Genomic DNA, 27936 nt, shown 5'->3' with positions numbered 1-27936 from the left:
ACCTCATACAAGACCGTACTTCTCTGTCCAGGGGCTTTCTAATATTCGGAGCCATTTATAGAGCCACTCTGGGTGATGGCACCCACTCCGATGATTTTTTGGGTACCTAATGGCCTCTGGATCAAACATATCCACTGTGTTCTCATCCTCTTCGGGAACAACCTTGTGCTCAATGGACTTACAGATGTCGTCATCTTCGCCTCCCTCGTCATCAGGTGCATAACCTTCTTCGTAATCCCCTGAATTGTTCACCCTGGGGCAGGGGGTCTGTCTTGGCGATCCGCCATTTTCTCTAGGAAGGCTTTTTTCATTCTGGCGACAGGGTCACTTAGGCTTTGGGGAACAGAGTTAACCCTTTCTTGTGTGCCCGGGAGGGTCAAAGAGTCTGGACTCCTCCGTGTCCTTTTACACCCCGTCTTTTCAGGGGGTGTCCTGCTGAAGTCCCCTCTCCAGGGCTGTCTGCCTGTCTCTTTCTATCCGCCAGCTGTTCCTGCTGCTCAGCCATAAGAGCTTCTAGTAAATACAACCTTTGTGTTATAGGTTGCACCCCCTGGGGAACAGCTTGCGTCAGGGAGTACCCCGGTACCTTTCTGAAACTGAGGGACAACACATTGTCCTGCAGTGTGGGTTCCTCTCCCCACTCCTCCTCACGCCACTCTGGTGTGGTGGACTGGCGTTTGCCGTTGCAGCGAGCGAAGATTGGACAAGAGGAGAGCCGAATGCGTAATAGATGAAACTCGCTCGAACTAAGAACTACGAGTACCGAAGGCTCGAGTACCATCCCCAAAGATAACCCAAGCAAATTCAGTAAACTCAGGCCTCCGGTTCTTGTCGCGCCATTAACCGTATGCCACAATTATGCTTGGTTAAAGCAGCTAGTAGCAGTCACAGGGGCTGGAGCTAAGGGGAAGGCTGCAGCTGGGAGACGGCTGGAAGACGGCAGACACCAGATTGACAACAATTAAGTAATCAGCTGCGAGCCGCCAACGCTAGGGGATTGGGAAGAGGACTAATAACACATGCAGGATGGAAACTACAATTACCAGTGGAGAAAGGTGGACTAGGAGTGCCGAACTTTAGAGCCTATCACCTTGCCTTTATTTGTGACTTCATAATTGATTTCTTGGCACCGATACCTGATGAATGGGCTTTGGCGGAAGCAAGTTATAATGGTCCTCTGTCACCCAGAGCCTTACTGACTACAGAATCAAGAGTGAAGAGTGTGAAGGACCCATTGACTGTCTGTCTGAGATACTCCTGGAAGAAATTCAATGGTTTGCTGGGTGTGGATGCATGTAGAGATCCTGGTGCGTCATTGTGGTTGAATCCCTCTATTAGATTAGAAAATAAGACGCTATTCTGGGCAGACTGGTTTTTGGGTGGTGTGAGTTGGATTGATGATTTATTTAAGGAGGGGAAATGGATGAGTGCTAGAGAGTTGCAACAACAATTTCATATTGAAAATTTCAGGTTTTCGGATTACAGGAAATTGAAGATTGCAGTTGGTGAGATTGATTTCTAGGCGAGTTTGAATTTGGATTTTCTTACAAGAAAGTCATTGGTAGGTGAAGGTGGCTTAGCTAGCCCGGTGTACAAACAAATAGTGAGTGAATATAAAGACAATGTTCAGCTCAGAAACGAGTGGAGTCAAAGAATTGGCTCTGAAATTACAGTGGAGACATGGACAAGGATGTGTGCAAATGTCAAATTTTGTTCGCTGGGTTTGACTGAGAGAACAAGACAAATAAAGATATTAAACAGGGTTTATTGGACACCTGAAAGATTATGGAAGCGAGGTTTGAAAGATGGCTCTGAGTGTTGGGCTTGTATTTGTGAAACTGGTACACTGGAACATATGATGTGGGATTGTAGGAAGGTGCGTGAATTTTGGAATGAGATTGGTGTGGTGATGGAAAAGGTCTTGGATGAACCGATAGGTCTTGATTTTGAGACATTAATACTGGGAAATGATGCTACCTTAGATATACTCACTCAAAGCCAAAAGTAGTGGTTATTTAGGGGAGCCATGATGGGGAAAAAATCATCCTTAGGAATTGGAAATCCGACATTTCTTTAAAAAAAGAGGACTGGTTGAAAGAAATGCGTGATCTGGCGGATGTGGAAAAATGTATATATAGGAAACAAGGCAAGAATGGGTTGTTTAGAAAAATTTGGGGCAAATTTCTGACATTGTATTGATTCTGACAATTTCATATTATATGATGTGTACCTGGCATCTGTAAGGGGGGAGAGGGGGTATTTATGTGTTTGTAATTATGTATATAGTTTTTGCTACAAGTTGTTATTTCATGTTTTGTTGTTATAAGTAAAATGAAAATAAAACATGCAAAAGGCACATGTAATGGAGACACAATAAATGGGATTTTAATTGACGCCGTAGATATGAAAACCACAACAAAAATGTTGAGTTAACTTGAATAAAAAATGATTTCAAGGAAAAAAAAAATGCATACATATATTAATATTATAACTTAAAGAACTTTTGATTGGTATTTTTCCAAAAGCTAGTATGCATAAAGTGTAATTGGAATTTTTAAAATTACAAATGTGGTATTTTCAATTTAAAAGTTTCCAAAAAGTTTAAAAATGTATTTTACACAAATACATTAAGATACATTTACAACAAACATTCACATCCATATATTTTAATTCAATATATAATCACCAATAATAAAATGAAATAAAAACATTTTACAAACAATTGCAGAACCTTGAAAAAATGGTTCCATGTAATAATGTCACCACAAAAATATCGCCATACAAAAATATCGCCAAAAAAATGGTCGTTTTTTGTGGTGACATTATTGCATGGAACATGCGGGGCACACCCCTGCAACCCCCACATTTTTTTCTATTTATTAATTTTTGTATTTTTTTTTTTTGCCCCTATCGCCACATATATGGTCACCCAAATAATATCGCCACAACATTTTCCCGGTGATATTATTTACGGCGACCATATATGTGGCGATATTAATACCTGATACCGAAAAAACACAGTCTAATGTGAAAACCGCTTGGCAGATGAGGACCAAATTAGAAACAAGTTGGGCAAAAAGCATCGAGTTACTTTCCTTGACTGGTTTGGGGTAAATCCATCCAGTAGTTTTTAAAATATTCGACAGAGAACAGACAGAGAGACAAATGTGCCTTACAACCTTCATATTAGTCTCAGTGCTTTTCAGCAGAGGGGCTAATAACTTTTATTTGACTTGCTGGATGGATTTGGATGACACTTTCTAAAGCAAAGGTTTGTCATGCCACCCTTCCCTTAAATGGGACATTTTGGGAACAAATCATCTAAAAATGAAAATGTTATTAAGAAAACATAAAAACACAGTTTTCTGCCTACTCCCATTTATTTTCCCGTTGACAAAAAGTGCAGTTATTGAACAGTTGCTGCACGAACACCGCTGGGCAGATTTGGAACAAACTTTGGGATGAAGTCCCTCACGACCTTACAGATTCTAATAACGTTCTCGACATCAGAAAGAAACTCCAAACTCTTCTGTTTATGTAGTCACTGCTAGGGGAACATTGATTGTTTTGAACGACAGCGCTTAGATGGCCTGGCTGTAGGCACTTTATAGATACCACTAGCAATAGCAATCACATCAGCCTAGAGGTCAGGAGTAGGATTACATTGGCAACCCCACAAGATGCGCTCAGAAATAAATGTGTGTCACACAAAGGGATGAGTGCTAGAGGTAATGGGAGAGTGCTAGGGTGGGAAAAGCAATTGAGTGGAGTGAAGGGACCTGAAAAAAAGAAGGGGGACTTATGTTGAGTGTCTGTGAGAACGTGGAAGACTTTTTAATTCGGAGCAATTTTTCCCCTTATCGCGGGAATCAGCGATCCACCACTCTACCGCAGGAATTTATGTTATTGGAAAATATAACTGGACAGGGGGCAATGGGTGTTTGGTAACAAATTAATGGTCTGACATGGCTATCGGCCATGGCTAGCAGGCCTAAAAGAAAGATATTGGTGCAACACGAAGAGAGGCCAAAGGAGTGGCGATAAGACGCGAGCTGAGCCTCCAGTCCATGCAATGTAAACTGCAACACACTAATGCTCTTTAGAAAGTGCAGAATGGCAGATGGCAATTAAATTTATAGTATGATCAAACGCGAGATGGACAGAGGCAAATCCGAGATGTTAACAACATGGCAAAAAGAAAACATCTTGCTTTTGGACACCATTGCCTCGAACGAAGACGAGCTCATTCACAATCCATGTAAAATCCTGCGAAAACTGAAGGAAGCAGACTGGGCAAAAACGACTGAATTAGCCGCGAACTCAAAGCTCACCTCTCATCTTCCAGGCAATACAAGAAAATTAAATGAATTGCAAAACTTCATAAAGAGATTACCAAGCAAACAGGCGCGCAATCTGATCTTAAGAGCACGGTTAAATCTCCTACCAACAAATGGAATTTTGCACATCAGAGGCCTATCACCAACAGCTAACTGTTGCTTCTGTCAAAGCACTGAGCCTCCTACATATGAAACCATTAGACATCTTCTAATGGTCTGCCCTGCGACACGATCAATGAGAAAAAGGTATTTTTCGCATGTTTCAAAAGACACCCCTCTGATGGAAGAACAAACATGGTGGCGCAGACTTATTGGATGCGACAAAACCAGCTGGCAAATAATCACAGCCAAACTACTGGAATTTATCGTTAATGACCTACTAAAAGACAAATAACGACTCAAAGAAATTAAATGTTGTCCAGCCATCAATCTCTGTTGACATGAACTAAAATATGAGAGGCAAGCTATGGACACAAGGAGACAGATGTATTGTAAAAATCTTATTTTTTGATTAAACAATAAAAAAAAGGCCATATCTATTGAGACCTCAAGAAACTATTCAGCATGTTTGGACCTGGCTAGTGGGTCCAAAAGAAAACTATTGGTACAACATTAACAGTGGCCACAACAGAAGGCCATGGCTGGTGGGCCCTGAGGAAATTAAGGTACACCAAAACCCTTGAAATTCAGTTAAGACCCATTTGTTAAGAGAGAGTTAAGGTGATCAGATTTAACATAACAAAACACCTAGAATTCAGCACTCGCATTTCAATCAAGTCCACCTCGGAGAAGAAAATGCATCAGACGAACCAAACAGTGATGGGGGAAATAGCCAGGGGAGGGCAAAGGTGGAAAAAAGCAATTGAGGGGAGTGGAAGGGACCATGGAAAGAGAAGTGGGCACTTGATGAGTGCTTGTGAGGACAGGGAAGAGCTTTAGATTTTTGAGTGTTATCAGGGGAATATTGGGGGAATCCCACGGTCAAAGGTAGTTTAATGTCGCTGTATGTGTAGCTCGTTGCCATTATTGGGGGAATCGCACAGGAATGGGGGAAAGATTGAAATAAAAAAAGGAATTTTACACCTGCAGTCATCACATCTCCTAGGCAGGGGGCAATGAGTCTCTGTGCCAAAGGTTATGGTTAGTGGGCTCCTAAGAAACCTATTGGTGCAACTTGTACAGAGGCCACGGCCAAAGGCAGTGGCCAAAGGCCAGGTCTAGTATGCCCCAATTAAACCTATTGGTGCAACATGGCCAGGCCACGGGCCATGACCAAGGGCCAGGCTAGTGGGCCACGAAGAAACCTATCGGTGTAACATGTAGAGTGTTGACAGCCGATGGCCATGGCTAGTGGGCTCAGACGAAAACGTATTGGTGTAACATGTACAGTGTCCAAGGCCGAAGGCCATGTCTAGTGGGCCCCAAAGAAACCTATTGGTGAAGGATGTACAGTGGCCAAGGTCAAAGGACATGACTAGTGGGCCCCAAAGAAACCTATTTGTGCAACATATACAGCAACCACGGATGAAGGCAATGGACTACGGCCATGGCTGAAGGCATTGGCTAGTGGGCCCCAAAGAAACCTATTGGTGCAACATGTTGGCCGGCCATGGCTAGTGAGCCCTGTAGAAACTATAGTATAACAAAACCCTTAAAATTCAGTGACAAACCTTTTGTTAAGAGAGAGTTAAGGTGATAAGATTTAATGTGAAAAATACATAGCAACAAAACCTTTGAAATTCAGTGAAAGTTAAGTTTATCATGTTTAGCGCAACAGAACCCCTGAAATTCAGCAATTGCATTTCGAGCAAGTCCACCTTAGCTATGCGCCCCCTGTTTTGCAGTGTGTGACCACAATGAAGACATCACAGATGACATCACCAGTGATATCCCTAAATACATCATACATGATATCACTGATGACATCATTGATGGTCACTAATTACATCATGCATGATTTCACTGACGTCACTGGTTAGATTAATTACATTTTGAAATATGACAACTCTGTATTTTAACATAACATTTGTGTACATATTTCATACATATTTCATACTTACACAGAACAATGCATTTTGCCCTTGTTTCTTTAAATATAACACACAGTACACAATCATGTAGCATAAGTAACAGTTTTTTTCCTATTCACCAAACTTCGAATTCTTAGATTACATATTATCACAATGCACACAGGCAAATACTTTCTTTTGTATGTGATTTTTTTTTTATAAAACTTGTCATTTAGAAAAGATTGTGACTATTTTCATAACACTTACAATTAAACATATTTCTACTTCTATATATTCTTATTTGTTTGTACTACTACATATACTTGTTATATTATGTTTGAAATACCTGAAATGGATTCACCAGAATCCGGTTCTTTCCCTGCACTGAAGTGTTGTAATTGTTTACTAATACATGAAATTCAAACCCTTTGTATGACTGTACATATTTTTATTTGAAAGTTGATACGTTGATAAATTGATAAGGATTATACCACACAAAATCATATCATACTTGTGTATCAGTGTGTTGTTCCATGTCATGTTTTTGTTATTTTTAAATGTAAACAAATTAAATATGTATCAAAAGAGGTCAACAAAAATATTTAATCAGTAATATCACATTTGATTTAATTATTGATCTCATTGCTGATGTCATGTATGATGTAATTAGTGATGTCACCCGGACAGGCGTTGCTGGGGGGGTTTAGCGTGCTATAGCCCCGGGTCTTTTGGTTGTCGTTCCAGATAGAATCTCAGGGGCTACAACCAAAAGGCTAGCCAGCCCGAGTCCCCACCGTCCCGACATTAGTGTAGCCCACAATCTTTTCCAGATCTAGCAACACCCCTACCCACCCGTGATGTCTCAATTCCAAGTCAGATTTCCTTACCTTCCCATTGAGAGACCCAGCATACGACTTTATCACCAGAGGATGCCTCCCTGAATTGTCCAAGGCAGAGTCAGCTAAACTAAGGAGACCACCAAGCAAAGAAGGGAGCATTTCATAATAGTCTATTCTTCAGGTTGTAAAAGGTGGGACAGAAAAATCAAAAATGGACTCCTTGGTCAGAAGGAGACCTACACACCTGCCAATGTCAGACCCTTTTAGGACACAAGAGGTGTGAAGACAACTGGAAGCCATCAACAGGCGCAGGAGGCAAAGCAGCCAAGACATAGGTGTAAATTTACAATCATGGTCTCCAAACACCAGAGCCCACCATGATGAAAGAAGTGCTCAGGGGTACTTTATTTCCCTGAGACTGTGAGTAACATCTGTGGAAACTGTCCTGGGATGAGCTTGCTGTAAACCTTGCTTTATATACTAGAGCCTGGGCGTGTTGGTCTCAGGACTGTACGTCCTTCTAGTGTAGGGAATACACCGTTTCTGTTTCACCCATACACAACCTCATTCCAATTGGAGTTCTCCAAATGCGTCCTTATCATTATTACTGCTTGGGGTGCTCAGGGCTGCAGGCTGTTGGCAGCCAAAACCTAGAAAGGGAGACTCTGGATTGGAGGGAGCATTTATAAATGCGCAAGTCACTACCCTCCTCCCAGGAGGGCTTTCTTATTTATTATTCCCAGAGGTGTGCAGCTTCCTTTGGTGTTTAAGGGAAACTGTTGAGAACTTAAAATTCCAGTCTCTGGTTATTTTGTTACTGCCTCTTTATGGTAGTAATACAAGTATTTTCCCACAGACTACTAGATAACGATATAACCAAGAATGAACATGTTCTTGTTGCAATAGGTCATTTTGAGGAGTTACAGAAATATGAACCAAAACAAGGCACATTTTCAGACATGAAAATATTATTCACTTTTCTGCAGCTAATAATGCAAATACTACAGCCCCCATAAGCAACCTTTTCCTCCCGCGGAGCGGCTTTGAGAGGTGGCATAGAGGCAGTCACTGCAGGAGCTATGTTTAATTTCCATGAAATCCACTCTGTTTGCTGTGTTGATTACTAGGAGGTGGTGCCAAAACAACAAAACCTCTTCCTCCTGAGGAGCGACACAGAGAGGCAGCAGAGAGGCAGTCACTGCAGTCTATGCAGACTGTGAAGGCTGTGTGACTTGTCGGACCCAGAGTCTTCAAACGGGTAGACAGGGTCATCCTGACATAGGAATTAAGAAGACTGTTTGCTGTGGGCAAAAGCGGACCCTGTCTACGGTCATCCGGCTGCTACTGTGAATACCCGCTATCTGCTACCTGGTATCTGGGAATTCTGTGTTGGCAAGCCATTAATGCACTCTTCTATCTTGGAACACATCTCTGTGGGATTAAACGTACTGTACTTTGAGGGTCTGAGGACTGTGGGCAAACGCTTTTGAGTCAGTCTATCTGGGGGGTTCTTACGGCACTAAAGAAACTTTGGATACCATACAGTATTCATTCCCGAGAGGGCTGATAACTGTGGGCATATCGCCTTTGAGTCAGCTGCGGTGGAATCTACGCAGCCTTAGTGCGCGATATCCACCTTTCTGTAACTTTAAAAATGGCGATAATCGTGGGTGGTCGACCTTTGAGTCCGTTTTTCTTGGTGTTCCTCACTATGTCACAGTACACACTGAGGTCCGGGGCTGTGCTACCCTCGGGCACACCTACATCTTTTGTTCACCCAATTAACATCTCTTTGCTGTTGCCAGAATATATACAATACAATGATCACCAATCCTGTGTCACGAGTGTGCAGTGGTCTGACCCGGCGGGCAATGGAATAAATTCCATGGACCAGTGCCCCATGTTGGAAGAGGCCCCAATTGTATCACTGTGGCCTGCTGATCAAATGATAAAGATGGTGTAGGCACCGGACTTGGGTTTGACATCCCCCAAACAACTGCGGGACAAAGGCATATTTCTTCAGAGACCCTTTCCTCCGGACAATCCACACAAAATCTTAGCAGCTCCAATTAACTCTTCAATGTGCAAATGGGTGCGCTTTCATGCTCCTTTTCCACCCGCTACTCCGAAATCACAGGGTTACTAAGGCGATGGCTAATGATTTGTGCAGTATAAGCAAAAACATGGCTTCACAGACAGTAGATGTGCAGGCAGCCAATAGATCTATGGTGCAAGAAGTCCTGCATTCTCGGCTCTCCTCATCTCCGGTGGGAGACTTCTGGAATAAACTTCCCCCACTTGAGATGTACAGGCTTAGAGAAGAGCCTACTTAGGGGAAATTCTCTTCAAATATCAACAAAGAGCTAACTGCACTGTATGACCAAGAAGAACTGGTCTCTAGTGTGTGAAGGGCCAACACCGACACTTTGAATCTGATAAATGAAAATGTTTTGTGGAGGGATATCTGAGGATGCTTTCTAGTAGAGATATTGGTAATTGTGATTTTCATCCCTTGCCCCCCAAACCACGGAGGGTTGATACAACTAGGCTGAATTTATCTGTCCCAAGCTCCCCTATGCTGGTGACAGAATGCATGGGCCCTCTAGGTTTGGATACTACTGAGTCGCCCAATTCGCCAACGCCATTGGAGCCTTAACTGAGCCTGGGGAGAATGTGGACTTACCCGCAGAGACTGTAGCAGTGTGGGAGGTTAGCTCCATGGGCCGGGGTTCTTTCCAAGCCCCAACAGAGGACTATTTGTTTCCTTCCTGTTCCAACCATTTAACTAGGAAAAAAAGAGGAAAGCTAATAAAGGAAAACATTCGAAAAATCAACCTCCACCTAAACCCAGACCCACGAGTGCCTCCAAAAAACATGTAAATCAGCTGTCTGACATTAGGCCTCATTACGAGTAGGGCGGTAAGGGATACCGGGCACCGTTAAGCAGACCGGTGACGGTAATCCCTTACTGCCATACTACGAGTTCCCTTAGCAGGTCCCTCCTTCAACACCTGGTTTTACCAGGCGTTATGGACGGGACCCGCTAAGGGACTTCAGAGCTAATAACGGTAACGCAAATTGTGGTAGAATGATCCTGGTTGACAGCAGGCTACCACCAAGCTTTGATCATGGGGGTGGAGGGATTTTAATGCCCATTGTGCCAAGGGACAGGAACTAAATCTTCTATCCTGTATCCCGCAATTGACTACAAAAAAACGTACAAGGGGACTGGTGTGGGACAGCTTCATGTCTATTTGGGACATAAAATAATTAGAAGTTAAGCACACCGGGGATGATCCTTTTTTTGCATGGCATAGGGATATTGCAACATCATGGATTGATTATTTTTTTTGTCTCCACCACTCTTAAATCTAGCTGTTCCAACTTGCTTTCTTATGATTCTGGTGTTAGTGACCACAACATGATATACTTTACTATCAAAGAACCGAAATTAGTTAGGCATGAAAAACAGACAGGAATAGTCTAACCTGCTACTGGGATTGAAGAATGTATAACAAACTTATGAAATTGCTTTTCCAGGATGATATTGGGTATGAAGAAGAAGACTTTTGATTAGGCAGGCCCCCTCTCTGACTAGGCGATAAACCTTTGGATGTATGTATTATTGAATCCATTAAGAGGATATCATTTGCAACAGATCCACGGACCAAAGGTTCCTATCCACATTTGTTCGACTGCAAAATCAGGAACTCCAAAAGGGAAAAAAGGCATGCTATTACAATGTTAAAGGGGCAGGCCTCCTCGATGCAGGAGTTTGTTAAAATCAAAAAACGGGAATGCCAGTGGCACAGGAACTTTGTCAAATCATTGAGATTTGATCTCTTTTTAAAAGGGAACCCAATAGAGATGCAGACTCTCTTTAATGCTGACACCCAGGGCTGGACTGACCCACCGGGACTTTCCCCGGTAGGCCTCGGGGGCCTAGGGCCTCTTTTCTTGCTTGGGGTGATGGTCCCGGGTCTTGGAGGAAGGATACATAAATATGGCAAACGAACACCGAGAACTAGTCTGGGTAGTTCACTTGGATGTGGCTGGTGCCTTTCCTTTCTTCTGCCCGGGGCTGGGCTCGCAGCGCGCCTGATCACTGATGATGGGCACCTCCAGGGCCATGAACCGCACGTGCCCCTGCAGCCACTCCTGACTGTGCTGCTTGATAATGTTTGCACCGGAGCAGCAGAGCACAGCCAGCGCCCTTTGTGCTGACTGAGACTCTGCTGTACAGCTGAGTGCCATTTGATTTTAAGGTGAGGTGCGAGTGAATCGGTGTGAATGTGATTGCTAAGTTTATATATTTGGCAATGGTATATGTTTTTGTGTTGTTATGGGCCATGCAGCCAGTCACGAGTTCCCGTCCCCTTCTCCCCCATTCCAGCGTCCGCTGACAGCTCAGGAATTCCCGTGGGCCATGTGGCCCTGGCTGCTCATAACACAACCTATGCCGTGCTCACACTCCACAGCTCTGTGTACACAGACTGTGCATGTTGGCCACGGTTCATTTGCTTACTTATGACAACTGGTGAGGTAAAACACTGTCTCCGTGTGGTCTCCTTATTTTTTGTTATCCCCCGTGTCATGTACAACATCCAGAAATATTATTTTTCATTTGGTACGACGAAATATGGAGATACTATGAAATATGAAATTATGAGAAGTCAAATGGGGGGTGAAGGCGCATGCAAGGTTGTACTAGGACCAGAATAGAAAATGGCATCATAAGAGTGAGCAATGTCTGGCGGGAGGGGCTGAATATGTGCAATAAATTGACATTTCAAAGCACGTTCCCTCAGCAACATTGTATAACAGCATAAACTGCACAGTGCTGTAAGGTCCGGGGTGCATAGTAAAAGTGGCCTGTGAGGCTGACCCCTCTATCGTTGCCCCAACGGCCAATCCGAGCCGGCATTCTGGCATCTAGCTTAAGTCTACTGTGGTAGCTAAATGAACCATGTAACTAGGTAGAAAGTCGCAGAGCCGAGTTCTGGCCCTCCCAGCTAATCCACCTGACCACATTGTGTGATCCTGGGCACGTTTCCCCAGTTCCCTTAGCACTTGGAAGTGAAAAAGCTTCTTAATTTGCCTTCACACTAGTTGGAGCCCTATTTTGAGATTGTTTATGTGAACCCACCATCAAGTATGTCTGTGCATCCCACAGCTAATGCACACAGTGACCTGGCTGAGTACACACAAAATGAGGTAAGCACAATTGAACTGTTCTCTGCCTTACTGCATTTCTGCATCTCTCAGTTGAATATTTTACAAAAAACAATAATTCCTGAAATATCATCTAAGGTCTAGAACTAATTAATACACACGCAGACTCTGGAGCTAAGGTGCAGTTTGTCCAAGTGTTACAGAGATGTGGACTGTGCAGTTGCATTGCCCCTGCACCGATGCAAAGCACACCACCCATGGGTGTTGCTAGGTCTGGAAAAGACCCAGGGCTACGCTGATGTCGGAACAGGGGGCTAGCTAGCCTTTTGGTTGTAGCTCCTGAGATTCTATCCGGGGCTACAAACAAAGGACCAGGGGCTATAGTCCCCTTAGCCCACCCAGCAACGCCTCTGACACCACCACATTGTTGAAAGGGAGAACGATGGACATGGACGACAGGCCCGTTTCCTATAGGTGAGAGGTGGGGTTGTGCTGCGGTTTCATGTAATCACAATAGGACAAGTCTCATAAAAGGAGTTCGGGGTTGGGGCTTGATATACAAAGCCTTTTTTCCAATGGTGTTTTCCCAAAACAGGCCCGTTCATCTGTTGTAGTAGCCATACTCTCCACTCACAATGAAAATTGGCCACGCTGCGCTACCCTCTGCAATAGTCTTATAGTGGGGCCATTGATCATGCTTTTGTAGCTCTCCAATACACACAAGTCCTCCTGGAAATGCACCAGTAATTTCTGCACATTTCATCGCTACTTGTGCTTTTCCGATAAAATACTTTGAATAGCTCCAAATTAATCCCCAGGAGCTTTCCAAACGGGGCACAGGTCTATAAAGCCTGGAATGGTGAAAAGGTTCAGCCTGCTCGGTCTGGAAGCTCTTCTTGACCTTCAGACCTGTTAACCCATTGACCTATCTCTGCACTTTGAGCGTTTCTCCCACTTATTGAACCGTTCTGATCACGTGTCCCCGACTTCACATGTTGGCACAGCCAGGGCAGGGAAAGTAAGCCAGAGAGGTAGAAAGCAGCATGTTCGGATAGCCTGTTGCAATGCATTCTCACTGTACTACATTCTGCACGCAGCAGCTTTAGCTGCCATGGGCGCGCCAAGATATTGTAGAAGTACCTACCAAGTTTGCTTAGAGCAGAAAAGGGAACCGCAGATGCCAGTCCGAAAACTGCAGCAACGCAGAGAAGTCGGCAGAGGACCTTCATCCTAATGAGACTGTGGGGCTGTGAGAGATAAAATGAATAACTAGGCCTGGTATGGGGCGAATATCTGCTGTAGAAGAGATGGGAGGGGCTTTCCGGGGTCAGAGGACGCGTAACAGGTCTGAATGCAGGTACAACCTGTTCACTGGTTTATGGTGGGTAATACTTTGTCTTCATCCGTAGCCCAATGCCAGATTCCTTCCCCCTCTAAGCACTTTAAGAGCAGGTGTTATTATTAAACCATTTGAGACCTTGAAAGATGCTATTCCTCGTGTTCAAACTTGTGTGCAGGTTACAAGTCTCAGGTAGCAGCGATTAACTCATCGCCCATCCATGGAGTAACGTTGTGCCGCTCTTACTAATGTATCTAAAAAAAATGCTGCTTTTGCGTGGGGCACCTTTTTTTGAGGAACTAGCAGGCCCTTTGCAGAATGGATAATTAATAAACAGCACGTCTACTTCACGACTGTACACAAACATGACCATTCCATGTGGGAGATGATAGTACAGTTCTGCTTTTGTTTTCCTTTTCTTTACAAGGCGTATATAGCTGAGGTTCCAAACCCTATAATGCTATTGCGCAAGCATGAACCAGGGTAATCCTCTCCTGAATGGAATGAGTCATGCTGACATGTATCCGACAGAGCCCTTTTGAAATGTCATAATCTCCATTGAGATACCCTTCTATCCAATGGCACAATCTGCACTTTACTTGTCAGCATCATTTTAATATAACTAGATCCCACAGTGCCTAGCCTTATCAAGCCCCTCTAATGCATTCCTAAATTCCGGGTGCACCCTCACAAGCAGTCCACCCTCCTTCCCCCAAATTCCACCGATAGTGCCCACCACTCATTCTAGTACTGCCACATGCCAAGAACCTACACTACAGCAAAGGCAGAGGGAGGCTCGATTAACACTTTTTGGTGCAGGGCAATCTCAGCGTTAACCTGATGATGCTCTTCACAATCAAGATTTGCAAGTGCAATGGACTCCTTCCACTAACAGTACTTTTGGCAGAATGGGTAGCATAATTCAGAAAGGCCAAGAAGTGGATGACGCGGGAGGGCCAGAGATGCGAGAGCAAAGACAGCTGTATGCCTAGTGGAAGTGATGGAGAAGTCAGAGCAAAGACAGAGCTGCAAACAGTGTTGGTTATGCAGTAGCAGGGACGTGGGCAGACTAGTCCGTTATGCTTATGTATCTTCATGTCCTCTGTGTCTATGTCTATCGTCTCTTTTTCAGCACCTTACTCTCCAGTAAATATCGTCCCGCTCGCTTGTATTCAGAGGGCACTGTTACGAGGGACGGTCAAATTGGAATACAGTGTTTTCATCCATTCACAACCTCACCTCTTAACCTGCCATAGGGTCCTGCAGGGCTAGTGTGTTCGTTGATCGTTATAAGTCGAAACCTTGTTAAAACATTGAACACCTGGTTCTCTAAAAGGCGTCACACCTCAGAGCGCAGGTCCAGCTGGTGCCCTGAGGCTGAAGAAGCAGCTCATCTGACTGCTACCTCTCACAGGTCGAAGTTCCTAAGCACTGTATGCTGGGGACATTTGAAGTGATTCTGATGTGAGCATTTCTTAATGTGGCAGTAGTAACTGAAGCTGAGGGAAAATGTCTATAATATTAGCACCCAGTTAGAAGGGTGTAGGTGTTGCAATCAGTGGAAATACATTGTTGGTCCTGCCAGCCCACTTGACCTCCACATGACCAGGCAGCTGAACCTTACATGGACCTCAGAGCTAGCTGCATACATGGGATCTTAGCTAGCTCGCCATAATAGGGATGAATGACTTAGCTGTCCGTCACATAATTGGTGACCCTTCTGCCACATGGGCTCCTGAGCTTGCAGTCAGATTGGCTTCTATAATTAGTAACACATGCGCTCCATAGTACAGTCTTACTGGCTTTTGCATGTCCCTGTCAGTGATGTGTGTCGACTTTTGCATTCTTATAGGCTCCTGGGCTTGCTGTCATATGAGCTGCTGAAATCTCAGTCCTATTGATGACAGGGATCACTTGCATGGGTTCCTAATTTTTCAGTCTCGTGGGATTTTGGGATTACTGTCAGACATTGCAGTCACACGTGCTGCTGGGTTCAGTGGCACAGGGGCTGCAGATTTTGCAGTCTTATGATTGTCTTGAATTGCTGTCGGGAGGGATCCCAATTTCACAGTCTCATAGGCTTTTGGGAGTGCAGTCACATGGACTGTTGAGATTACAGTTTTATGGATAGCTGTAGACCTGTGCTATCATCTACTGGTCATCGCCAATGCCCTAAACTCACCATTATGTATGCTGCTGAGCTCACCTTTGTATGGGCCCCTGAGCTCACTGTCTCATGAGCAACAGAGCTTAGTTTAATATAGGTGTAAGAGCTGGGCTCACACGCTGTACTCGCACCTTCGGCGAAATATGGGGCCACTTTGAAAAAGAATTCCAGGGCCACTTTTGGTTCCCAGTCCAGCCCTGCTGACACCCGGCGGTTCTGGTCTTGCACCAATATGAAAGCTTATGCAACTTCCAGACCTGTGGGTGATGTCATCCAGGAGACCAACTGGGTGTTCTTTTTCTTGGGAAAGTTTAGTATCCCATCGCGATTGAATTATCACACAGATCTGTTGAACAATCCAGTGGGGGATGATATCTTCCCCTGGGATATTGACGGCATAGTTTGGGCTATAAACAAACTGAAGCCCTCAAGGGCACCGGATCCTTATGGATTGCTGTAATTTCGGATAAAAAAGGATCCGACTGCCTGGGCTCACTTCCTCGAACCTCATTTCGGTGCGATATATGCCACACATAAAATGCTGATTTCCTGGACACAATATGCTATAATCCAGATTTTTAAGAAGGGTAACCCCAAGTATCTGGCCAGCAATAGGCCAATTGCCCTAATTGATTCCTCTTGTAAGGTATTTTCCATTCTGCTGCTCAGAGATCTTAATATAAGTAATAACTAAAACAAATACCCTATCCCGTTTCCAGGTGGGGTTTCGCCAACAGGTGGGCACGCCTCTGAAAGCAACCTTAGTTAAACATCTGCTGCTCAGTATTAAGGCCTCCAAGGGGGAAATATGTGTATGGCCTTCCTGGATCTGACATCGGCTTTTGATTGTGTTGTACGACAATGACTGTGGGACAAGCTTCAGAGGCTGGGGGTTCCTTGCAAAGACAGGGGTGCACACTGGAATCAACGTTATTCAACATATATTTTAGCGATATTGAGGCCATGTTGGACAACAACAAATTGATACCCGTCAAGTTGGGCCACCTAAGATTCCATTTGTTGGCCTTCGCGGATAACATAACCATCTTTGATAGGACTCTGCGAGGCCTCCAATGGAAACTCAACATCTTCTACTCTTATACTTTATTAAACAACTTAGTGGTGAATGGAGCCAATCAAAGGTGGTCATCTTTTCCAAAGAGAAAAAGCCCAAGGTTTTGTGATGGTACCTGGGGACAGAAAGGGTGGCCTCCATGAGATATTTGGTTTAAGTGAGAAACCTGAAGGTGTCTCACCCACTAGTCCCCATGGATCTGTTATCCAGGTGGCCAGGGCACGGCCATCGCCTTTGGATCCAGTTCCGGGGGGTGGACCAGTGTAGGAGGATCGCCTGGATGAGGGGTCTTCAGTGAGTGGGACACTGGATGGTGAGGTACGGTATCCCCTTCCCTGTAGCACTTTTTCCACAAGGATACTTAGGAACTCAATGCGCCCCCCCCCCCTTTCTCAACACACTTTCTCACGAACAGCTCACCATGAGTGATAACGGACTAACACCAGAGCCGCATACCTGACAAGTCTCAATACAATGGTCAGGCGAGGTCAGGCAATTACGGATCATTATACACACCTTACCTCCATCACACTTACCCACACAGATAGAAGGCAGAGCATGAAAGCACACTCTGAGTAAGACAAAGCACACAAGGATGCAGCAGTTCCAAGATGGCAGTGTAAAGGAAGGAGAAAGATGGCAAGACCAGAAAGGGTTGCAAGGAGGGAAATGCCCTTGACCTTTTCAACAGAAGACTGTTATTTTCAAGAACATTTGAGAGTAGGATCCATAAAACCAGGAATCAAGGCTGAAGAATCCTGTATTGTGTGTTGAAGGTACCCAGGACTCTCTGGCGTCGATAGTCAAGGTGGGGAGAATCGTTTGCCGCTGTGGTACTGTCCTTGGCTCCTACAACAAAGCAGCACCAGTGAAGTCAGCTCAGCCTGTGAGTGGGAGACTGATACCAGTCCAGCCTTTGTTGAAATCAAGGTTGGAAGCAGCAACATTGTATGGTGAAAACTGAACAGAACAGTGTATGAGGCATATGCGGCAAGCAACGCAAACACAATTTAAAACAGCAGATGAGTGATTGAACTTTGAAGTCAAGATACGAAACCATAGGCAGAGCGATCCAGTTAGGTATCCAGCTGAAAGGTGGCAAATGTGAAGAGTGATAAAGAATTGTGAAATCGAAGTGGTACTGCAACGGGTCAAGCAAAACCCTGTGCACATTCGAAAGTCTTTGATAGCTGATAAATAAGGTATATGAAATTGGTCCGAGCCCGGCTGAGGCAGACTAATTTAACAATGTGTGAAAGAGGATCTGAGACCGGCAGAGGAGCATCAGGAATACACCTGAAAAGTTGAACATTGTGTTAAAAGGGATCTGAACCCGACTGAGGGGATTTCAGATCTGAGCCCGACTGAGGACGATCCAAGATATGAGCCTGACTGAGGGAAATCCAGCATGAACCATGAGTCACCTGAGAAAGAATATCCTAAAAGAAATTGGATCCATAAATAATTTACAAACATTGTGTTGAAAGGATCGGAGCCCAGCTCAGGGGGGTCCGAGGTGAATAGGGAAGCGCCTAAGAAATTGAGTACTTGTGAAAATCTGAAAAAGGAAAAGAACGTTATTGTTTGTTTTTGCATCAGGCCCTCTGAGTGAAGAGACTTTGAAAGGCAAAGAAATTTGGGAATGGAAGGCCCTGATGCTAATGATTGCACTGTATCCTCGTGCTAGAGAAGCCAGAGACTGTGCTTAGCTTGAGTGTACCGCCTTGTCCCATGCTGAAAATGTGGAGAAGGGAGGTTGATGGCCTGAACATCCTGACATATAATTTTGTGAACACTTCTTTCTTTTTAGTAACATTGTTTCCCCACTACTTGTATTTAGAGAAAAGGATTGGCAATAGGTTTATAAGTATAGGCACTTTTATTTTGATAAGACACTACGAGGACTGCGTTATTATTGTATGATGGTCGTAGCTTGCTCCCATCCATAGATTTAGGATTAAATAGGCATTTTTCAAACCCTTGTTTATGTTCAATGAGCACCCTTGAACGGTGGTCACTTGTGTCTGTCTTACTATTGATACCATACCTTCCTTACACCGCCTTACACATAGGACAGACTCTTGGGGATTCCAGAGAGTGGTAGTGCTTTCAACCGCCAACGTTCGTAATCGGAAACGCAGGTATAAAGATCTTTCATAAGCCGGGCTGATTTGATCGGCATAACCTATAACCCCTTTGGACAATCTGCAACTAACATAATCAAAACCACTAGACAGTTTCAAGGCATCAAGAATTAAATCACTCCGTAGCCGGCTCTTCATGGCAAAATTAACAGCCTTTTTTTCCTATTGACTGGCAGGTAGTCAGATTTTCCCATAGGCTACTCAGGTTCAGTTCAAATATGCATTTTTCTTACATGGATGTGCCATGCAAGCTTCTCCCTCCCTCCAAGGTCATAAAGTCTAACAAGGCCTCATGATAAGGTTGTACACCTTCCTTGCTCCACAATCTCAAAAAGTATTTGATTGGTTCATACTTGGCCCTGACCATCACAGGTACAATGCCCAGTTCAAGGTATATTAGGGGTTATGGAGCTTTCTGTGCCTCTGCCTCATCCCGCTGTCTCCTGCCTAGCCCAAACTCCAGCGGCTCTCTTTATGTTTCCTGTCTCCTTGTTTTGCTTTTGCTCCAGCTCCACATGTTGACCTCTGCAGAAAACTCTGCTGTTCCCCCTAACTCCTATTTCCTTCTTTAATGGCCTCATTACGACCCTGGCGGTAAGTACCGAACATTACCGCCTTGGCATAATTAACGTTTACGCCATGGGTCGATGGCGTAAAGTGCGGCATATTCCGACCCATCGGGCACGTGCATTACGCCATGGCGTTAATGTAAAGTACGGCATGGCGTAAATGGGGCAAAAACGGCCCTTACCGCCATCGCACGCCGCGCAAGGAGCACTGCCGCCACACACACCATAGCGGCGACCGCAATTAGCGGTCACCGCAATTAGCGGTCACCGTAAATAGGCGGAACTGGAAATAGCGTCATCGCGGCGGAACGGGAAACTGCACGACGGCCATCTTGAAAAACACAATCCATTGCCATCCTCCAAACCATACCTGATCCAACCCTGACACCTATCCACACCCAACACCCACCCAATTAGCCAAGTAAAAATGCCCAAAGCCGTTAAAAAAGCATGTGACCGGCAGCGCCAAGACCGTTTCTCAAGGGAGGAACTAACCATGCTCGCAGAGACTCTGCAAGAAAATGCTGCAGCTGTATTCTCCGCGCAGATGACAAGGCCGGCAATAGCGAAAAAGAAGGCCATATGGGCCCTAGTGGCACAGCGTGTGAGTGCAGTGGGGGCCGTACCCCGCACTGCCCAGCAGTGCAGAAAGCGCTGGGACGACTTGAGGCTCCGTGTCCGAAGCATCCTCTCAGCTAACCGGAACCTAGCCACGTCAACTGGGGGTGGATCCGATTCGCCCATAAAGCTGCAAGCATGGGAGGAAATATGTGCATCCACCATCGGGATGGAGAGCATCCATGGTGTCGGAGGGATGGAGAGAGGAGCGCCGACCTCAGGAGATGCAGGTAGGTGGCCAGAGCAAGCCATGCTAAACTCAACAAAGTCCCATCATGTGAATTACCATGTAGCCCCATAGTGCATATGCAACACATCGGCAGGTGTATGTCCACAACACATCCAGACTCCACCCTGTACACATGCAGCATGCACACCCTAACTGCTGGCACACACATACCACCATGCTACCTCCACACAAAAGGCACAAAACCTGTATGCCCCTGCCTGAAATGTGCTGCATGTACCCACTGTATAGATGTCATCCCTCACAATGCACGGCCAATGTCCGCGGACCCATCAATAACACGATCCCTCCTTTGCTCCACCACAGGATCTGACACAGACCTCTAGGAAGAGAACAACACTGCATCCAGATCCACCAAGAGGGCCAGGCCACAGGCATCCACCTCAGCCGTCCTGAAGGAAACACACCAGCAGCCACAAACCCTGCCTGGGGAAGAGGACAGGCAAGTGCCAGCCCCCACAACAGCAACCACAGACCCAGCAGCAGCACCGCACATGTCACTAGTCGTGCCCACTGAAGGGACAGGCTCTGCTGCAAGCAGCACCCTCGGTGAAATCGCTGCCATAGCGGCAACCTCCGACAGTGAGGCAGGCAGCATCGAGGTCATCGATGAGGGAAGGCCCACTGCCCAGCCACATTCCCCCTGCACATCCCTAAGCCCCCTGCAGGCGGCTGCCACACAGGGGCAGTCGGAGGCCGAGGATTGGCCAGCCACCCCATCCCCCCAGCCTGAGGTGAGCAGCCCAATGGATATGCAAATGCCACTGGGCATGGGCCAGCGGAACCAGCAGACACTTGAGGATATAGTTACCCGCCAGCAGCAGCTATCCGCCTCCTCAACGAACATGTTGCACAGTGTGGGGAGCCAAGGGATGGCATGGAGAGTTTGGCAGACCGAGTCACAGCTGCCATAGAGTCCTCCACAAAGGACATATGCACGGAACTCGCGGCTGTGCGCAATGTCCTCACAGAACTTGTCCAGACCATCAGGGACATGCGTCCAGATGTGCAGGCCGGACCGTCCTCATCAGCCAGCTCGGCACAGAGCAGCCCCATCCGCAGATCAGGGCGCAATCTACGCAGCACGGGCAGGGGTGCCCCGGGGGCCAGGGGAGGGGATCCACATTAGTGGCTTGACAGTCGAGCAGGACTACTGCACACCCTGCTGCACAGACACTACCGCACCTTCGTAGGGATTCCAGGGGGGAGGGGGTGTGTTGGGGTGTTCAGGGGGGAGGGGGTGTGTTGGGGTGTTCAGGGGGAGGGGGTGTGTTGGGGTGTTCAGGGGGGAGGGGGGAGGGGGTGTGTTGGGGTGTTCAGGGGGGAGTGGGGGAGGGGGTGTGTCACGACGTTTCATAGTTTGAATACACTTTTTTCTTTCCCAAAATGAAATGTGTGGACATTTTCATTGCATATGTGTGCTTTATTGGTGTACAGTCCACAGTGTGCATGTCCCAGAGACACACAGTGCCCCAAGTGCAGTCTCCATGTGATTCACACCAGCCGTGTGTGCTAGAAGCAGAGGTCGATGATACTTTGGCGCATTGCACGCCCCTCCTGTGCGTCGCCTCCTCCATGGGGTGCTGCCCCATCGGCACCCTCCTCATCCTCATCGTCAGGTGGTTGCAGTCCTGCGTCAGGGGGCAGGGGCACATTCCGTCTGACGCACATATTGTGTAGCATGACACATGCCATGACGATCTTTGCCACCTTCTCATGGTGGTACAGGAGTGCCCCACCAGACCTGCTGAGGCTTCGGAACCGTGCCTTCAATAGGCCAAATGTCTGCTCTATGACCACACGAGTACCTGTATGTGCACGGTTGAAGTCCTCCTCGTGCTGGTTCTGCGGGTTCCGGACTGGTGTAAGGAGCCACCTCTTCAGGGGATAGCCTGCATCACCTATATGTAGACGAGAATGTATGTGTCAGTCATGTCGTCTGATCAAGAACATGATGTGCCACAATGGCTTGCATCCAACTGTTACTTCGGCTCACTTCTACATGCACTAATTGATTCACACAATGCAACCAGTATATGCTCATGGCTCCCATGGCCTGTTTTGCATGCCATCACCCAATGTATGCAGAGGGGTTGAGTGCATTGTGAGTGGCCATCCTCTGTCTCCGTTCTCTGTGTTGCTCACAGCCAGGTGGAGTATGCATCATTCCCTCCTCCCCCTTCAGCCAGGTGGAGTATGCATCATTCCCCCCCCCTTCAGCCAGGTGGAGTATGCATCATTCCCCCCCCCTTCAGCCAGGTGGAGTATGCATCGGTACGTCATTCACCTGCCCACTTCCATGACATTGGACTCACCGAGTAGCCAGGATCTTGGGCCTGCATGTCGCTCCATGTAGCGTGGTATTGTGGAGTTCCTCAGGACCATAGAATCATGGGTTGATCCGGGGAATCGGGCACAACAATGTGTGATGATCTTGTTGGAGTCACAGACCATTTGCACGTTGATTGAGTGGAACTGTTTCCGGTTGCGGTACGGTACCTCCATGGCACGTGGAACCACCAATTCCACATGGGTGCAGTCGATGGCACCAATGCAACCGGGTATGCCGGCTAGTGCATGGAAACCCACTTTGGTGTTTGCAATGTCCTGGGCAGTCCGTGGTAATGAGATGTGGTCGTCTGTGTGCTTGAGGAGGGCATCGAGCACTTGGATGAGTGTTCGTGAGAATAATGGTTGTGAAATGCCATGCAAGTGCCCCACTGTGTGCTGGTAGGTGCCTGTGGCCAGGAAGTGGAGTACAGACACTACCTTCAGTAGGGGGGGGATGGCGATTGGAGTTTCTATCATGCTGACAATGTCGTTGTGTATCATGTCTACGATGGCGGTGATGGTGTCCCGGTCCATACGGTACAGGGTGTGGATCTGCTCAGCAGTGAGGTTGAATGGATTGGCTCTGATGCGTGGGATTGGGGGCTGCCTGCGTGGTGGCACTGGCTGTGCTGGTGGGGCTTGCTGGGCCTGCCTTGCCCTCCTTCTCCCCCTGCGTCTCCTCTGTGCAGCCTGTTGTTGTTGTTGTTGTTGTTGTAGTAGCACTTGCATTGCTATCAGGTCCTCCAGCCCCAACATTGCTAGTCGTATTGGTATCATTGTGGAGTGTGACTGGGTGTGGGAAGGGGTGGGGTGTGCTCTTTTTGTACTTCCTGAGTCTGTATTGCCTTCACCTGTGCTGTTTCTGTGCACCTGTGGCAGCTGCATTCACTTTACATGGCCCTTTACGGTTGGTTCGCGATGGCGTAATTAGCACCATGGCGGTAAGGTTCTTAACGGGCTGGGTGATGGCGTTAGGTGCATGTCCGCTTGGGTCGGCATTTGCGTACCTTTCCGCCATGGCGCTAAGTACGGTGTGGCCGGTCGCGTGCGCGCACCCTTAGCGCAGTTAGCGGTGGCGTTAACTACGATGCCGCTAATGGCATTGTAGTTAACGGTCACGGGTCATGATCGGACCTGGCGGAAAACGATGGCGGTAACCATTTACCGCCATCGTTTTTCACTTAGCGCCAGGGTCGTAATGAGGCCCCATGTCTTTTATAAGCCTTTGTCGCATCTTCCAACCTCTCTATGGTTTCTGGGGTGAGGGAATTCTGTTGTGTTTCCTTAATTAGTTGAGATGGGGATTAGCTTGCAGTCCTTCCCCTTGGTGTGTCTTAGAGTTCTGATGTGGGACTTGGTGTTGGCTTGCCCCTCCCCTTGGGATGTTCTCCCTTAGCCCAACCGGTTTTAGCTGTATGGGTATTGAACCCTTAGGAGGTGAATGAGGGATTGATTGCTTGTTTCCTATCTCCTGGTTCATGTCTAGCTCTATCCCCCTCTTGTGTTTCTGTAACCAGATGAGGGGAGCCAAGCATACAAATATTTCCTCTGTGGGATCTCAGCTCCTCAATTCCCTTAAAGAAGCAGGAGCATCTATGCTGGAAATGTGATACGCTTCTTTGTCTGGTCTGTGGCATGGTGGATCTTCCCCATGCATCATCATGTAGCTTGTGGCGGCACTCCTTAGTAACCCTGCCATCCACCAACAAGGTCAGACAGGGGACTTTGTCGCTATATATATATATATATATATATATATATATATATATATATATATATATAAATATATATATATATATATATATATAGAGAGAGAGAGAGAGAGAGAGAGAGAGAGAGAGAGAGAGAGATATGTATGCATAAATAGATATAGATATAGTTCAGTTTGCTTGTAGTGTGTTAGCCAAAAGCAGAATAAAATGTTAATGCAAAGGAAACAAGGTGATACCTTAATCAGACAGGCATGCTTTCAAAGTTCTTCAAACCCCCACATCTTACAGTCTTCAAGATGTGAAGGTACACTCTGTTACTGGGGCAAGTAACAGTGAACTAAAGAGAAGGGAAGTGAAAATAGAACAACCTAACCTTTTAGAGAGCTCCCTCGGAGGCAGGTGGACAGGGGCTGATTGGGCCCTCTGCTTTTCGGCTTGTGGCCAGGCCGAAATCGTCCCTGGGGAGTGGGGGATGGTTTCTGGCCATGCCTGGGCCGTTTAGAAGAAAAAAAGAAACTGAAAAAAAAAAGAATGTGTTTTTTCAAATATTTATTTTTTCTTTTCAAAAAGCATTTCATCCTTCTTAGGTTGATAAATCAGTACCAACACAGGTTGGGTGATATTGTATGCATATTTGTTCTATAAAAAAGAGCTTAAGCGTAAATGCCATACAATAACATATTATCATTTGGCCTTGGACATCCGCTTGGATTCACAGTAATTTAGTCTACTTAGGAACAATGCTATTTGATGCCACTTCCTGTTATGTCAAGGGGTGAAAAGTCGCGTTTCATCGCTTCCCGGGATGTCACTTTGGGGTGGGGTCAAATGAGATCACTTCTGGTGATGTCATCAGAGGTCAAGGCTCGTGAGGCGAGGGGTGGGTCACTTTTATTTGGGTGACCGGGCCTATTTCTTGTCACAGTCCAACCCTGCAGGTGGAGATGGGATAGTGCTAGTCCTGATAGATGCAGTCCAGTTGAATCAGAGTATATGTCAGGTCGACGCCCCTCTTGCAAGATCAGTGCTGGCACAATCATCCACACATCAGGCTTGTGCTCTAGAAATCTGATATAGTCATGGTAAAACCATTCAGCCATTGAATTGGCCAAAATTCTATGGCTACTAACTTTTGACCCACAACACACATTTGCATGAAATGTTCCAAAATATATCTAAGGTTCTTGCTGCCACATCCCCTCCGCCACCAACCAAAACTAGAACATTTTGTGAAAATCCATCAAATGGTTCAAAAGATATTGGGCCTCATTACGAGGTTGGCGCAAAAAAGCAGCCCTTAACGGCATGCCGTTAATAACATGTCTGTCTTGGCTCGAACCCGCAAACAGGGGATGATTAAGAGTGTGCAAGCACACGCTCCCCTGCATGCCGGTAATGGCCGTACCGCATGCCGGTAACGACCTACAAGCCCCCAGAAAGCGGCATCAAAGAATGCGCACATAAGGCATCTGCCCTCGGCAACCCCTTAATAGCAGTACCGGTATTAACATAGTGCTAAGAATGGGCCCATTATTACGGGACCCGGAAGTAACATCATCGCGCCGGAACGGGAAATGCTCTGGCGGCCATCTTCAAAAACACAATCCATTGCCATGCTCCACATACTGGACCTTCACCACCAGAACTCCTAGCACACCATGGACAAATGTTTAAGTCTACCCAGAAAGGCACTGCCCGCCTGTGTAAACCATGGTTCAAGGACGAGGAGATGAACATGTTAGCTGACACCCTAGTGGCGAATGCTGACGTGGTGTTCTGCAGCGACCTCAGGCGTCCAGCCCAGCTGAAGAAGGTCATCTGGGAAGAAGTAGCCCCAAAAGTAAGTGCAGTCGGCACCACCGCACGCACAGTGCACGATTGTAAAAAGAGATGGGATGACATCAGGCTGAGAGTCCGGAACATCTTGTCTGCCAATCGGAGCCAGGCGCTGGCAACAGGTGGAGGACCACACTCACCAGTGAAATTGGCCAGATGGGAGGAGACTTGCAGCTCAGTCATAGATGTGGAGTCAATTGAAGGAGTCGGTGGAGCTGAGTTTGGCGTGCCAACATCGGCAGATGAAGGTGAGTGTCCCTACAAACACACGACAACCAATCATCACCATTGACCTCCAAATGTGACAGCAATGCCAGCCAATACATGGCCCATCATGCACACCTACACATATCCATATACACATGCTGGGCCCACCACTATCACATCCCAATGCATGCTGCATGCCACGCCCATACACAAATACACACCCGACACACAGATGACCTGCACGTGTCACACAGCACGTCATTCACAACACACATCAAGGCCCAACAGCAGCCACCATGGTGTACATGTGAACACCTGCACGATTGCAAACAGCACCCCCCAACCTTGCATGTACCCAGTACGCTGCAAAGCCAGGCCTGCAACTGATCACATGGCACCAACTGCACAAAGACAAACACATGCATGATGCAAGCACCACCATCACTGATGCCCTGCCACCCTCTGTCCCCCACAGGTACGGATAAAGACACCGAAGAAGCAGAGGGAAGTGGACAATGCACAACAGACAATCTACCTCGAGTGCCCCAAGGATGGGCCAAGCAGCATGCAGGACAACAACCAGTGCCCTACCAGCCACACTGCAACCCACACAGGACCAGCAGACACCTGCCCCTGCACCCCTAGACACACAATTGATAGAGGCTGAGGACACATCTGGCATGGACAATGATGGCACACAGTCTGCTGCTGCAAGCACAATTGGGGAGATGGCTGCATCGGCACAGCATAGTGCCGACAAGGAAGCTGACCCCGACGATTACGGCAATGCAGGACTTGTCCACTCAGAGCCTGTAGGTCGAACACCAAGCCCGCAGGTCACCCCACAGGACACCCCTCGCCAGGATTCCTCCGAATAGAGCAGCCATGGAGAGTGGTCTCCGACATTGCACAGCCCCATATTGCATGCAGTATCACCACATAACCCACCAACCACAACCCCCACACTGCCATACGGGACCTTGAGGGACATCTGTCCAGGATGGAGGGCCGGCAGGAGGAGATGCAAGGTTATGTGAAGCAGTACCTTGCTGAAGGGGAGTCAACACGCCGTGTCATCCGTGACATCACTGCGGCCGTAATCCAGGCCATCAACTCAAGTACACAGCAAGTGCGCGATGGCTTCAATGCCTTGGGACAGATCCTCACCAGGATTGCTGACAGCATTGAGCAGTGGCAAACTCCGGCTTTGGCGTCAGAACCATCTGGCTCATCCACATCAACCACGCCAGCGAGTTCCAGGCAGACCAGCCCCGTGCGCAGGTCCCTCCTAAGTGCACGACGCTCAGATATCCAACACCCACTTCCGAACAGGG

This window comes from Ambystoma mexicanum, chromosome 4q, assembly GCF_040938575.1.
Source record: "Ambystoma mexicanum isolate Mex_15411 chromosome 4q, UKY_AmexF1_1, whole genome shotgun sequence".
Classification (NCBI taxonomy): domain Eukaryota; kingdom Metazoa; phylum Chordata; class Amphibia; order Caudata; family Ambystomatidae; genus Ambystoma; species Ambystoma mexicanum.
Note: the sequence above shows the minus strand (reverse complement) of the source record.